At 35.6% G+C, this 12,742-nt stretch overlaps 1 protein-coding gene across 5 annotated transcripts in view; it reads left to right on the top strand.

The window, feature by feature from the left end:
- Positions 1-12,742, top strand: part of MBD5 (methyl-CpG binding domain protein 5) — a 430,738-nt gene that overhangs the window by 198,935 nt on the left and 219,061 nt on the right. The window lies entirely within an intron of this gene.

Raw genomic sequence — 12,742 nt, 5'->3', positions numbered from 1 at the left:
TGGTGTTACATAAAATGAAGTAAATGAATCAAAATACCTTTCTAAATCTGGAAAACTCCAAATCCCTAAGTAATTTATCCCCAAGAGTTTCTTTTTTCCTTGGAATTTTACTTTCTTAAAAGAAATTATTTTATTTCTAGAGAGAACAAGTGGGGGAGGGTTAGAAAGAGAGGGAAACAAAATCCTAAGGGGATGGGAGATGGGCTCCACCTCATGAGCCATGAACTCCTGACCTGAACTGAAATCAAGAGTCAGATGTTTAACCCACCTAGCCATGCAGGTGCCCATCCCCAAGAGTTTCTAAAAGGTGTATAAGAATGATAAAGTGAGACATATGAGAAATTATTGATGGTGTTTATCTGTAGAAGGCTGAGCCTTTTTTTCTACTTCATATCCGTCTATGCATTTTGAATTTTGTATTGATCATGACTTACTTTAATTTAAAAAGTGATTTTAAAAATAAATTCTGGTATATCTCTGTGATCGGGAAAACTGTCAGTCTATCTCATGATTTTGAAATGGGTGGTACTCTTTTTTCTTTAATTTTTTTTACATTTATTTATTTTTGAGAGACAGAGAGAGGCAGAGCATGAATAGAGGAAGGGCAGAGATAGAAAGAGACACAGAATCTGAAGCAGGCTCCAGGCTCTGAGCTATCGGTCAGCACAGAGCTCGATGGGGGGCTCAAACCCATGAACTGTGAGATCATGGCCTGAGCCAAAGTCGGACGCGCAACTGACTGAGCCACCCAGGTGCCCCTAAATTGGTGGTACTCTTCACCAAGAATCTGGGGAAAGTGGAAATTACTATGAGCTGGAGGAGGTAGGATAAACTTCATGGAAAATTTGGGGGCAAATCTTAAAGTATGAGGAAAGTTTGGATACTGATATAGACAATGGAAGAGCATAGCAGAAGGAAGGATAATATTAGGTGAAAATACATACAGTGTATACTTTGGTTAGTCTAGTCTTCTTGCTAATTGTACAAATCTGTTAATTTTTACTTTATATTACCCAATTACTCTTTATATTCCTATGTATAGGACTTGAAAATATTCTGCAATGGCGATCAATTTCGTAGAACTTCCCTTTCATTGTTCCACATTAATTAGTTATTTAATCAATTGATTTTAACGTGGCTTTCATGTCACAATTTTGAAACCGTGAAATAAGGATACTATACTGTGTGTTTGCTTCACCCAGATAGCTACTTTAATAAGCTTAAGTTATAAGACTCTTCATTTCTTCTAGGTGAAATGTGTGACTGGAAATAATTTTGTTACCTTGCCACATACCTAATTCTTGTTCAACATTTTTAATTATCTGTTCTTTTTTTTTCCGTTACTTGTAAAGATCATTTGACTACTACAATTATTTTTATAGATTCTTTTTGCCTGTTTGTCACTTATATCAGCTCTTAATTCCCCAACTTTTCTCTTTAATTACTTATTTTTCTTAAAAACTCTCAAACTAAGCTCTTAATAACAAAGCAAGTATTTCCATAAATTATAAGTTAATAGAAATAGTGTCACTGTGTGCCTCTGTTCTATATATTACAGTAAAAGAATTATTTGAAGCAAATTAAATTTTAATTAAATGTCTCCGGTTATGTTTCTGGGATTTATTAAACATCTTTGTATTTAATACAAAATTTTTCCAAATCCCAACATGATTTTAACTCTTATTATTACTTCTGTCCTTTAACTGGTATTAGCATGATATATTGTAACTGCATTTGATTTTTACCATGAATGCATAGTTTTTTAATCACTTTCTAAAACTGATTATGTAAACATAGTAGTCCATATAGCTGAGTTTGCCACACATGACCATTAATCATATATATGTTGTGTTTGATATTTTTAGTCTCATGTATTACTTAGTAATAAAAATATAAAATAAAATTATTGAAGGAAGGCATTAGTTTTTTTTATTGCTTTTGCAGTTCCAACTAAAATTCTAATTTGGACTTTATTTAAGAAGCTTAATAAATACTACTTTATCACAGTATCTTTATGTTATATAATAGATCTTAACATCATTTTCATTTCAAAAAGAAAAGTAAAGCCACATAATTCCTCATTTCCTGCTGCAAGCATTACCCAAATTTCTTCATCTAAATATTAAGACCTACAGACTAATTTTCATACAAATCAGTTGCTACTTGCTACATTATCTTAACATATGTGTACTCTTCCTATCTTACTTTTACCTCGCATGTTAAGAGTATGCCATTTATGAAAGACTGCTGAATTATTTTTTTCTGATACTTCAAACATCCCATATTATTTTATACAAGTTATTCAAGAGATAGCAGGTTTTATAAAATGATTGGGAAGCTCACGTTTGCTAAATTACATAGATCCAATTACATTTATACTTTATATTATTAAACATTATCATAACATTAAACTAATATTGTGATCTTAAAAGGACAAAACAACAACAGAAAAGAATTTTTAATGTTGTGATTTACCACATATTGGGATAAATATGGAAGCAGTTAGCTCATGGTCATGTAACAGAAGCTAATAATCATAGTATGATGTTGTATTTATAAATCAAAACTTACCCATTTTACCTACATTGCTCAATGTGAATAAAACATAAATTATAAAAAATAAATCAGATGACTAAATAAACTGGTATTTTGGTAAGAATTTTATCCTTTTACAATTTATTTCCTATGAATATTAAAGTGTGCTACATATATTCAGTTTTTTTATTTTTGTACATTTTCAGTTGCACATTTTATTTTTCACATTCTTAAAAATTGTTTTTAGATATTTCCTTATACACACATGTATACATGTATATATATAAATGTTATATGTGTGTATATATGTATATATATAAGAGAAGACTATGCAGTAAAAATTCAGTGTAGCGTTTCCTAATCTACTAAAGTACATTTCTCTTTTTACCCTTTGTTGACTACTTGTGATCTGCTAGAGGAAGGAGCCATTTAGCAGACCTTCCAACCCAAGCCATCAAGCACAAGCCATTTTCGGCGCAAGCCTGGTAGAACATCAAGTCAGGGACCCAACTGATAAACATCATTTTGGTGGACTTGGCTTTTTCTTTATATTCTCTTTTCATTGTTCCTCTATAATTCATCTTTATAAGTTAATACTTAAGGTTGTTCTAATGCAGACAGATTCTAGTGTCTTTGTTCATTTTTCTGGTTAATCTTCAGTTTTAAATTTTCTCATTTCCATAGGCATTGTTCACAGTGATCCTATTATAAGTAGCTTCATGTTGGCTTATAAACATTCTCCAACTTAAATTGGAATAAAACAAATTTGGAGTTTGGATTTAGAGAGAAAATTGCCAGATTACCTTTTTATGACTGCTTTCAGCATTTGATAAAAATTTTTAGTTTTTATATCTTTGAGGTAAGGACAAACTATAGTCTAGCCCAGGCTTATTTTATTATTGATTCTTTCCCTATGTTTCTTTTCTTATCCATACTAATTATGCATATTCCATTTTTAAACCTATTTATGTAAGTTTACGTTTTTAAATATGAAAAATCTGCAGAACTATGGTACTATTTTCTTTTAGGTATATCTTATAAGATCAACATAGTTATTCAGTGGTGAACAGAAATATTTCTCTAGTATAATTTGTCTTGGCAGCTTATTTTATTTTATTTTATTTTTTTTTATTTTTTTTTATTTTATTTTTTTTTTAATAGTTTATTGTCAAATTAGTTTCCACATAACACTCAGTGCTCATCCCCACAAGTGTCCTCCTCCATGCCCATCCCCCCCTCCCCCCACATCCATCAGTCCTCAGTTTTTGTCAGCATTCAAGAGTCTCTCATGGTTTGCTTCTCTCCCTTTCCCCCACCATTTCCGCCCTTCTTCTCCCCCTTGTTCCTCCGTCAAGTTCCTCCTAATCCTCCTATACGTGCAAACATATGATATTTGTCCTTCTCTGCCTGACTTATTTCGCTCAGCATAACACCCTCAAGGTCCATCCATGTTGGCAGCTTATTTTAAATACTTTAGAAACTAAAGGTTATCTGATCAAATGAATTTATTCCTTTCTTAAAGAAATTTTAGTGGCAACATTATTGAGATTCAATTCATACACCACACAGTTCACAAATTTAAATTATACAACTTGGGCCTTTTTAGTATATTTACAATATTGTACAATGTTGTACATCAGTCACTACCTACTTTCAGAACATTTTCATCACCCCAGAAAGAAACCCTATACCTTTTAGCAGTCACTCCATTCCCCTCTACTCCAAGTCCATGGCAACCACTAATCTTCATATCATTGTGGACTTACCTATTCTGGACATTTCATATACATAGAATCATACAGTACATGGATATTTGTGTCTGACTTTCACTTAGCATAATGTTTTCAAGGTTCACCCATCTTGTATCATGTGCAGAATTTCATTCCTTTTTATGGCCAAATAACATTCCAGTGTATGGAATACATTCCATATATTCCAGATATACATTTTGTATATGTGTTTGTCAATTCGTGAGAGTCCATTCTTTTTGAGTCAATTATTAATCTTCAGTGACAAGAAGCCTGAATATAGTTTGGTACTGATCAGTCTTTGATGTATTTTTTAGATATTAAAACTTTGTGTTTTAAAAAAAGATTTTGTAATTCTGTTTAATAGTTCTAAAAGATTTAAGCTTGCCTTTCAAAATTCTACAAAATTTTTTATTCTAAAACAGATCTGGCTTCAAAAAGTATTGGATGAGGGATTGTGTATAGTATCTGGAAGTTAAGAGGCAAGGAGAATTTGGTCATCTACAGAGAATATTCAATTTATCCTTTTTCCTAGGTAGCATTCACCAGACCCTTCTTTCCTTCTCTATATATGTCTAAATGAAGGACACCCTTATTGAGAATAATTTTATATCTGTCTTACTTTCTTCATCTAATTGGTCAGTATGCCCAGTGGATTCTATCTTATTAAAACCTCTTAATTCATTCTCCCTTTTCTGTCTTCGCCTCTAGGAACTGAGTTCATTTTTCGCCCAAGTGGCACATTTATTAGCATTAAACATAATACCCTTCTCTTCCCTGACCCCAGAAAGCTGTGCCCACAAAGTCCCAGGCTCCTGAAGCAGGGTCCCTCTGACCCATTTCTGAAACAAACTCTCAGGCTTTGGCAATAGCCTGACTTGCCCTCAGGGCTGTGAGCTGCTGAATCTTCTGGCTTATCATCTCCATGACAGCATGTTTCTTGGTAATGCTTCTCCTGCAGCGTTGGCTGCATTTTCTCCATTTGCTTGGTGAAGAAATCTGTCTTCCTCTTACAAAAGTCCTTGTCTTCTTCATTTGTCTTTCTTGTATAGTAGCCTGTTCCCACGTTGATGAGTACATGTTTCATATTATGTAATTTCCCAGGGACATACATAGGACTCGTCAGTGGGACGAGTCATTCTTTCCCCTCATTGTTCTTGTTTGGCTTGTGGCTTCCACATACTTGGTCTGCACCACCTTGATCTGGGCATTGGACATGGACAAGAACTCCACTTCCTGGTCCAATTGGTTCTTGAGAATTTCTAGCTGCAGCTGCTCAGTGCTGTTAACATGATGCCATGTTGGGAAGCAAGTTCATTTTTGTTATAGATATTATATAGCAGTTTTTTTTTTTACATCCATCAGTGGTTTACTATACATCAAGTAGAGAATTTTAATCAAATTATACTTTAACATTCTGTATATTTGTCTCTTTTCCAGCCACTGGCCTGTAAATTCCTAGAAAACATGAACTGTCATTTATTTCTTGACTTTTTTCTACAGTAGCTGGCAAAGAGTTTATACTCATCTGTTTGCTGAAGAAATAACGAGTGAATGAGTAGAGTAAATAAACATTATCACTTAAGCTATATTGTTAAGAATTATATCATAAAACTTATTTATTTTATTTATATATTTGAGAAGAGAGCGTGCATGCAAATAGGGGAGAGGTCGGGGGATAGAATCTCAACCAGGCTCCATGCTCAGGGCCTGATGCAGGGCTTGATCCCCCGACCCTGGTATCATGACCTGAGCCAAAAGCAAGAGTCAGATCCTCAACCAACTGACGCACCTAGGTGCCCCAAACAAAATTTATTTTAAATGTAAACTAACATTTAATACACATAATAAGGACATTCAAATGGTTTCACTGCTAGTAAGAGACCTGCTCATTTAATTTGCTTTTAATTACATGGAGAGAAAATGATTTGACAATAGTGAGCAATAGTAAATCTAAAATTATGACATTTTAAAAATACTTGACTTTGTGGCCAAATGAATTTTTAAATGTATGTAGAAAAGTAACTCTAAGTTACAGCAAAAAAAAGTAGGTGCCAAACTGCTTTTATGATTTCATCTTTTGGAGTTCTCTTTCTTCTATGCTTTTGTAATGAGCTGTTTTTAATTTCTAAATAAGAAAATTTGGGGGCACCTAGATGCGTCAGTTGGTTGAATATCAGACTATTTCAGCTTGGGTCTTGATCTCAGGGTTGTGAGTTTGAGCCCATGTTGGGCTCCACGCTGAGCTGGGAGCCTACTTAAAAAAAAATGATGGGGGCAGTGCCTTGTTGGCTCAGTAGGTTAAGCATCCAACTTTTTTTTTTTAATGTTTTATTTATTTCTGAGAGAGAGAGCATGCGCAGGGGAGGGTCAGAGAGAGAGGGAGACACAATCTGAAACAGGCTCCAGGCTCTGAGCTAGCTGTCAGCACAGAGCCTGATGCGGGGCTGGAACCCATTAACCGTGAGATCATGACCTGAGCCGAAGTCGGACGCTTAACCGACTGAGCCACCCAGGCGCCCCTAAGCATCTAACTCTTAACTTCAGTTGAGATCATGATCTCATGGTTTGTGAGTTCAAGCCCAGTATCAAACTCCACTGTGACAGTGTAAAGCCTGCTTGGGATTCTTTCTCTCTCTCTCTCTCTCTCCCTCTCTCTCTCTCTGCCCTTCCCCGGTTTGTGTGTACTCATACACTCTCTCTCTTTGTCTCTCTCTCTCAAAATCAAAAATAAACTTTAAGAAAAACTATTTTGCTCAAGAAAATTTGGGATAGGATCATACTCTTTTAATTTTGACTTTTTGAAAGGTATTTGAGACTTCTAGGAGTTCCTTTTGATTAGATAAATGCAACTTACAGATTTGATAATGATCGTCTGAAGGCAAATTTACAGGCTTCATAGGAATTTTATGTTTCTCATTAATTGTATGGTCACCGTATAGTTCCTAGGATAGTCATTTACTCATCTGCCTTGGATGCTCTTAAGGGGAAGAAATATTTAACTATGCAGTTACTATTTTTTTTTTTAATTATAAGCTTAAATCGATGTCATTACTGCCTTTAGCACTATGAACTCCTTGGAAAACTGATCTTTTAGGTCAGGGTTCACCAAACTGTCTCTGTGAAAGGTCTGTAGTAAATATTGTAAGTTTCACAGTCCAGCATGTCCCCGGCACTACTCAACTGTGGTATTAAGGTGTGAAGGAGCATTAAGCAATACATTAACAAATGAGGATAGCTGTGTTCCAGCTCTAGTTATGAGCACTGAAATTTGAATTTTATATAATTTTCAGATGTCATAGAAGTTTTTCTGATGCATTTAGACCATTTAGAAATGTAAATACCATTCTTGGCTCGCAGGTCATACAAAAACAGGTGACAGACCAGATTTCTTTTCTGGGCTGAAGTTTGCTAGCCTCTACTCTAAATGGTTAAATCCACCAGTTGGAAAATCTGCTTTAGGTAATGCATTCTTAAACTCCTCCACTACCAAGTCTTTCACACCATTTCAAAGTTCTTAGTAATTTGAGCATATGCTTGATGACAAAAGATGTTCAATTTGTAGCCAGCAGCTTCTGTGTAACTCCAGTAATGTTGTTTCTCAGTCCTACTTCACAAGTATCTCACGGAAGTAAATAAAAATTTTTTCATCACTGCCTGCTGTGAAACTAACTGTCTTTTGTAAAGATGATGCAGTGTGATATAATGGAAATAGAAGTGGGGGGCTTAGAAATCAGACTGTAACCCTCTTTCAACCACTACCTACAGTGGTCACATTTTTCAAACGTCTGAGGCTCCATTTTCTCACCTGTTCATCTTGAGGAAGTGTTCAGAGGTCATATTATAATATATGAAATCACTGACATATGAAAATCACTGGGAAAGTAAAAAGTGTAACATAAATATGCCATTGTGGTAGTGGTTGCACTCTTTATGGACTCTTACATATGATTTCTGGTAGAGCTCCCTGTGCTGATATAGCCCCCTTAAAGATTAGGAATAGATTAAGGATTGCACATAAATCTTTTCCAGGCATGTTGCCTCCATATTCTCACTAAGCTACTTTTCTCTTTTAACTATATAGATCTCTCAGGTTCATTACTAATAGTACTATGAAATGTTCAAAGTATATTCCACATATTCTTTCCTGTCACTACGCTGTGAGAGCAGATACTGTTTTGTCCTTGCATATCTCCAGGACTCAAAACAATGTCTGGAATATATTTGAGTCTCCTATATAGTTTCTGAGTTGAATTAGTAATTCAAATAATCCCATATGTTTACTTGATTTTTGTTATCAAAAGGAATGTAGAAAGCTCAACATAAATGTTTTTAAATGCATAAAATAAAATGCATAGGATTACAAAGAAAGATTGACTTTATTCAACTTTACTGAAATGTAGTTCTATTCATAGATAACCCATCGTTCTTAAAATATGCAAGAATTTTTAACTGGTTATCAGGAAACAGAAAATCCATAACTATAAGTTGCAAAGTTAATAAAATGTAAAACAATTGCATACTTTATTTCGTCTTTTCTTTAAAAAAAATCTTTACTCTGCACTTCTATATTATTTAAAAAAACAATGGATTTTTTTTTTAAATCTGTTAAATTTCTTGTGGATACAACAAGGAAAGCAGACTTTATTTTTTTAAAACTGGTACAGCCCCTCTGGAAAACAGTGTGGAGGTTCCTCAGGAAACTAACAATAGAACTCCCGTATGACCCAGCAATAGCACTGCTAGGAATTTACCCAAGGGATACAGAAATGCTGATGCATAGGAGCACATGTACCCCAATGTTCATAGCAGCACTCTCCACAATAGCTAAAACATGGAAAGAGCCTAAGTGTCCATCAACAGATGAATGGATCAAGAAGATGTGGTTTATCTATACCATGGAATACTACATGGCAATGAGAAACAATGAAATCTGGCCATGTGTAGCAACATGGATGGACCTTGAGGGTGTTATGCTGAGCGAAATAAGTCAGGCAGAGAAGGACAAATATCATATGTTTGCACGTATAGGAGGATTAGGAGGAACTTGACGGAGGAACAAGGGGGAGAAGAAGGGCGGAAATGGTGGGGGAAAGGAAGAGAAGCAAACCATGAGAGACTCTTGAATGCTGACAAAAACTGAGGACTGATGGATGTGGGGGGAGGGGGGATGGGCATGGAGGAGGACACTTGTGGGGATGAGCACTGAGTGTTATGTGGAAACTAATTTGACAATAAACTATTAAAAAAAAAAAAAAAAAACATTTATTATTGAGAAACAGAGACAGAGCATGAGCATGGGAGGCATGGAGAGAGGGGGAGACACAGAATCCAAAGCAAGGTCCAGGCTCCAAACTGTCAGCACAGAGCCTGACATGAGGCTCGAACCCATGAGCAGTGAGACCATGACCTGAGCCAAAGTCAGTTGCTCAACCAACTGAGCCACCCAGGCGCCCCTAGGAAAACAGGTTTAGTAGGTTCATTCAGAAAGCTCATTTTTCCCAGAAGGTACTGTCATGGAATTGACAGGTGGGGAAAAAAGTAACAGGCATGGCTTTGGTGATTTCAGCTTTCTCCAGAGTAAGGCCATTGATGGTGACTCCCAGTCATGTGTCCAGATTTTAGAATACCGGAAAAGAAACCATACTGATCCAGCTTGGATCACAGATGCATGCCTGAATTAGCCAAGGTCAGAGGTTGGAATTATGTAGTAGAGATATCAGCACTGAAGTCCCTTGTATGGTAGCAGGATGAGCTGGAAAGCCACCTCAAGAGATATATATGTAGCTTCTAGGAAATAGTACTTTTTTTATACTTAGTAATTTTTTAAGAAGAAACATTTCACTGCAGGACAACTTTGTCTATTGACAGTTTGACTACCTTTATAATTATGAATTTTAATATATGCCAAGTCACCCGCTATGTTGATAAATTGCTTAATATCATATATTACAGCCAGTATAATGTAGTGGCACTATAGCATAGATGTTAAGACTGTGGACCCTTGAGTGAGACTTGCATGGCTTCATCTCTCATATCACTTAAGTAACCATAAAAGTTTGGACAAGTTACTCAGTCTCTGCCCGTCATTTTTATTGGCTGTAAAACAGTTTATCAGTGAGCTCTTGCTGTAGTACACATCCTAATAGCTCATTGGCATACAACAATAAGCTTGTAGTTTTTGCTCAGGAGACTGCGGGTAAGTTGAAGTAGGTATGATCTAGGCTGGGCTCAAGTGGACATGGATCCAAGTGGAGGATGGATCTAAGTCTGAGCCATATGTCACTCATCTTCCTTGGAGCTAACTAAAGCATTTTTGTTCCGGGATGAAAAGCAAGATAATAGGGGAAGAAGTGCAACTGCACAAGCATATTTCAAAGCTCTTTTTGCATGATGTCTGCTTTTATCCCATTGGTCAAAGCAAGTCTCATGGCCAAGCCCAAAGTTGAAGAGAGGAGAGTTACACTAGTTATACTAGTGTATACTAGTATACACTAGTATATTTTCTCTAGTTAGACTAGAGAAAGGGAGGAATGATCCAATATACCACAGGGGATAATATTACTATCTATCTTATGGAATTATTGTAAGTTGTAAAGAGCTTAGAATAGCGCTGGGCACAGAGTAAATGCTCAATAAATATATTGGGCATACTCTTATGAAGAAACTCAAACAAAAGCTCAGGATTTCATATATGTGACATAAGATGTATTTGACACAAATGACATTTCATTGGCATTGAGCAGACAGACATGCTATTTTTAATTTAAAACTGGTCTCTATTTTTGTTATTGTGATTAGATAAGCAAGATTATGTGTCTTTCAGACTGGTCAGCCAATTTCTGGGATAGTGAGAGTGAGAACTAGCTCAGTTATTTTAACTGTTAGAATCATAGAACTACTAAAGATCATTGAGTTCTATCCTCTTGTTTCACAGATAATGCATTCAGCCAAGAATGGTGAGCGACCTAAATGAAAGAGAAAGAGCTAGATGGATGGATGAATGATAAATAGATAAGGAATTAAATAGAAGATGGGAATGCAAGGATGATAAAACCTAGATCCCTAGAGTTCTAGTCGAAAACTCTTGCCACTGTATCACACAGCCCAAGTGTTGTTTCCTGCAGTTTTATTGAAATGCCACTTACCATATTTTTTCCTTTAGGGAAACTTAAAAGAAGAAATAATTTTAAGAAGCTTTTAAAATATATTTTTTTACTATTCTTTCAATTGAGAAGAAATATATTCTTATAGGTTAGGATTTAATTATAATGTAAAAAAGCAAAAACAACTAGTACTTACAGAAACCATCATTTATCCACTTAACTAAAAATTGAGTATCTGTTAGGCACTGAGCATACAACAGGAAAAAAAAAATCTCTGGCCTGATGAGTATACCCATGGTCATTCCTTTGTGCTTCATGGAATACAAACATGCAAGAGAGGCAATAAACAAACAAGTTAATATGTAGGATATTCCACAGTCTCTTATGTACAATTCCAAAATCAAAAAGCTCTGAAACTGAAGGTGTTTATAATTCATATTGTGGTAAAACCTGACATAATCTTAACTTGTTTAATAGTAAAACTTGTATGAAGCTGTTGTCTTTTTTAGAATCCCACTTAGAATGAATATATGTTTTGCTGGAGATATATTAACATACTAGACTTCTCAGATACGGAAAGAGAAGTGACATATTACCTAATTACAATACATGTGCCATATTACCTTTAAAAACTCAAATAGTACTTAATTCCAAAAACATATCTGGTCCCTGTAAGGATTATGTTGGGCTAATTAACATGTACAAATTATAAATACCATGAATGAAAGTGAAGGAGATACAGGTATAAAGAATGGGCTCCTATTGGGAAGGAGGGGTGAGTGATGGAGGTTGCTTGACTAGGGTAAAAAGAGAGGCATCTCTGGAGGGTAACTTTTTTTTTTCTTTTGAGAGAGAAAGAGAGTGCAAGCCAAGTAGAGGGGCAGAGAGAGAGAGAGAGAGAGAATCTTAAGTAGGCTCTGTTTTCAGTGCTGAGCTTAACACAGTGCTCCATCCCAAAACCTGAGCCAAAATCAAGAGTCAGACATTCAACAGACTGAGCCACCCAGACACCCTGGGAGGTGACTTTTGAGGGGATTCTTGAAACATGCAGTGGAGCTCTCAAGAGAAAAGAAAGTGTTTCAGTTACTGGGAACAAACATGTGGCTATCTGGGGAAAAGTGTTCCAATCTGAGGAAAGACCAAGGTCAAAGACATAAACCAGGAGTGGGCTTAATATATGTGAGGAAGAACAAGAAGGCCACTAAGGCTCTAGAATACCAAGCAAGAAGAGAGTTATGAGATAGGCTGACAGCTAAACAGGGGCCAAATCATGTAGTTTAGGATAAGACTTTAACACAACTGTTGTGGGAAATCTTTGGAAGATTTGATCAAAGGAATGTCTAAAGTACAATT

Source organism: Crocuta crocuta, unplaced genomic scaffold (assembly GCF_008692635.1).
Source record: "Crocuta crocuta isolate KB4526 unplaced genomic scaffold, BGI_CrCroc_1.0 scaffold154, whole genome shotgun sequence".
Lineage (NCBI taxonomy): Eukaryota > Metazoa > Chordata > Mammalia > Carnivora > Hyaenidae > Crocuta > Crocuta crocuta.
Note: the sequence above shows the minus strand (reverse complement) of the source record. Positions and strands in the feature narration are given on the sequence as shown.